This window comes from Mus pahari, chromosome 7 (assembly GCF_900095145.1).
Source record: "Mus pahari chromosome 7, PAHARI_EIJ_v1.1, whole genome shotgun sequence".
NCBI lineage: Eukaryota > Metazoa > Chordata > Mammalia > Rodentia > Muridae > Mus > Mus pahari.
Window position 1 is genome coordinate 13354228 of NC_034596.1, and position 4006 is coordinate 13358233.

The following is a 4006-nucleotide window of genomic DNA, read 5'->3' on the forward strand; positions in this document are numbered from 1 at the left end:
CCTGATCTCAAACCTAAATAAAATAAATATTTCTTTATAGATAATAGTATAAGAAAATTTCCAGAAATGAATGAAAGAAACACTTTAGATATTAAGTTTCTGATTTACACATAACATTTCCAATTAGCATATCCCTGATAGCTAATCATAGCTATTTAGCCATTTTTGAGAACTCTGTGTTGATATCTATAACCCATTTTAAATTGGGTCACTTGGGTGTTTTATTGTTCTTGTTGTTTATCTTTGTATACTTTATGAGTGCTTTGTAAATTCTGGATATTAATCTTTTTCACATATATAGTTGAAAAAGACTGAATCTCACACTATGGGTTTACACTTCACTGCATTGAATGTTTTTTTGCTGTTCAGGATTTTAGGTGTATGAAGTCTAATTTGTCAGTTGTTGGAAAATTGTCAGGTAAATGGTGTCCTATTCTGAAAGACTTCTTACACTTTCATTACCCATTATTTCTTCTAGAAGTTTCAGCATTTTGAGTTTTACACTGAGATGTTTGATCCTCTTGGAGATGATTTTAGTAAAAGGTGATAGACATAAGTCGAATTTCTTTCTTCTATATTTGGACGCCTGAATTCCTCAACACCATTTGTTGAAGATACCATCACTGTTTTAGTATGCATTTTAGATCTTTGTCAAATATCAGATTTCTACAATTATATGCATTCATTTGGGGTTCTTATATTTTGTTCCACTGATCTGATTTTGTACCTGTCCCATGTTGACTTTATTACTACAGTTATATAACATAGCTTGAAATTTGATGAGGTGATCCCTCCAGTACTGTTCTTTTTGCTCAGGATGGCTTTGTCTTTCTTTTATAGCATGTGAATTTTAGGTTTGTTTTGTTCTATAGTGAAGAATGTTGTGGGAATCTTCATTGTGATTGTGTTGATTCTGTAATTGATTTTGGTTGGATGTATATTTTTACAAGGTTAATTCTACAAATTGTTAAGCATGGGAAGTCTTATAGCTTCCAATTTTTTTCTTTAGCGATTCAAAGGCTTCAATGAAGGAGTCTTTTATCTCTGTGATTAAGTGTATCCCTAGATATGTTTTTGTTGCTATTATAAGTGATAATATTCTTGATGTGTTTTTCTTTGATGAATAGAAAGCTTACTATTTTGGGTAAATTGGCATATTTACCATTTTGCTGACAATGTTGATTATTTCCAAAAATTTTGTTGGAATTTTGTGATCTCTTATGTATCATGTGTGAATTAGGAGAAAGTTAAGCACTACGGTATTCCTTAACCATTTTATGCCTTCTTTTGAGAACCCTATGTTCAGATCATTCATCTATTTGTTAACTGAATCATTTGTTTTTTTACTCTTGGTTGCCTCCCAACATTGAAAGTAAAACCTTATTTCTGAAGACAGCACATACTTTGGAGATAGGATTTGGAGGTCTTGAGCTTGAACTGACCAGGAAGACTCCTCCTTGAAGACCAGCTCTCAGGATACTGAAAGCAATATACATGCTTCCAGAGAGAAATGTAATCAATACCCACACCAAACTGTAAAACTTGTGAACAGTGATGACCAGCATGGCAAGACACTTCCTAAACAATGCAATAGTGGCACTTTTACCTTGGTGCTTAACTGCTTCTGTCTAATTAAATTTAAGACCAGTTCGGTGTGGAATCCATATGAGGTCCTATAAACCTAGCCAACTATCTCTGGCTGGTAGTTCTTGAACTCTAGAGGTGAACTCACCATCACCATTTTCCTAATCCAAATGTATGCTAAGTATATACCATAATAAGCATGGGAACATGTAACTTTCAACCCTCATTCAAGTAGTTTCTTTCTGAAAGAGATAGTGACTATTGAAGAGATCTCCTACTGATCAAAACCATAGAGGATAAATGACCATGCTGTTCTAGTCTCAGTTGTAGCATGTGCAAGGCATCCTCTATACTTAAGAATGAGTGAACAACATATAAAGGAAAGCAAAGGGATTGCAAAGACCAGAAGACTAGAGTGCATCTAGAGAGTGTCTCCTATACCTATCCTGGATACTGAACCCATGAAATCTCAAGAATTTGTTGGCTTAAACAAGACCTGTGTAATGATGATACCAGTTAACATGCCAACACTGATAAGGAAAACATCACAAATTTCTATCTCAAGAATGAGAGATACAGATCAACAGCCTCTGAGAAGAGGAGTAATAGATTTTTCTCTAGGAACAAGCTTTAAGATTCTAATACTTTCGGGATAGCATTTGAAGTGTAAATAAAGAAAATAATAATAAATGAATAAATAAATAAAAGAAAGACGAGAGAGAGAGAGAGAGAGAGAGAGAGAGAGAGAGAGAGAGAGAGAGAGAGAGAGATTATCATTTCTAGTCAAGAGATATGAATCGTAAACAATGCTCTTTCAGGCCTTGATCATGTAAGGAATATGCTGGGCCCAGGAAGTGGCACTATTTGGAGGTGTGGCCTTGTTGGAGTGAGTATGCCCTTGTTGGAAGAAGTGTGTCACTGGGGGAGTGGATTTTAAGACCCTCATCCTAGCTTCCTGAAAACCATTCTTCTCCTGTTTGCCTTTGGAACAAGATGGTAGACTTTCAGCTTCTCCAGCACCATGCCTGACTGGACACTGTAATGATTCCACCTTGATGATAATGGACTAAACCTCAGAACCTATAAGCCAACCCCAATTAAATGTTGTCCTTATAAGAAAAAAAAAAGATTCTAATACTTTTTCTAATCTCAGTGGCCATCCTTAAAAAATTATACATCCAAGCAATGCTAGATGGACTCAGTAGTGTGTGTTTCTTTCTCTCACTCCCTCTTTGTCTCTCTCTGCCTCTCTGTCTTTGTCTCTGTCTCTTTCTATATATGTGTGTATACATAAATATATAACAATAATAATTATATATAGGGAGTAGAGGAAGTGAGATACTCAGACATACAATTTTCAAAATATAAAGGAAAAGATAAAAAACAAAATTAAAATATGAGACCTATTTTCTTTGTACTTCATTCCCAAGGAATAGTTGAGTTTAGATAAAAATTTATACACAAAACTATTGCATGTCATAATAATGTAATGTAGAAAAGCTCCAAGATTCACCTGAGGTCAATAATTCAAAATTAAGAACCCGTAGGAGAATGAAAAATCATAACAAGATAGCTATGCTCTCGCAGCAGCTTTCTAGCAGGCCACTCCACAGAAAAAATGTTTCAGATGCGGCCAATCTGGTCATAAAAAGATAGCTATGTGTATTATTACTGACAACATTTGGGTGTACATGAAATAAAATACTGTCTTTGTAGGTAGACTTAGACAAAGTAGGGGTACTCAGAAGGGGAACAATCATGCTAGTACAGTGCTTCTCAACTTTCCTGATGTTGTGACCCTTTGATGCAAATTCTCTTATTTTGGGGAACCCAAACCAAAAAAAATTATTTTCATTGCTACTTCATAGGTATGATTTTGCTACTGCTATAAGTCATAATGTAAATAGCTGGATTTTCTAATGGCCTTAAGAGACTTCTCTGAAAGTGTTGTCAGTCCCCATAGGAATTGTGACCCATAGGTTGAAACCTGCTGTGCTATTCTTTTTTTTTTTTTTTTTTTTGATTATTTATTCTTGTAAACAAGATTCAGCCTTAAATGTTTAAGGAAATTCCGTGGTTGTAAATATTCTCACAGAATTGTGCACCCTTCAGCCGTATGTGACCTAGGAATATTTTCATCGTTCCTAAAAGATTCCTCGTATTCATTAGCAGTCAATAACATTCTTTGGGCAGAGAAGCCACTAAGGTGAATTTGGGTTTAGGCTTGAATAAATTGGTCCTCTGCACATTTCATGTAAATGGCAATCTTTTACCTTCTGTTACCTGTTTTCTCTGTCTGCACAGGATGTAAATATGTCAGTGCTTCATTAACTTTTGTATTGCCACAAACTATTTCACTGTATACATATCCATTTAGCCTTTCATTAATCAGTTAACAATAATATATCCTGTTTGTTAACAA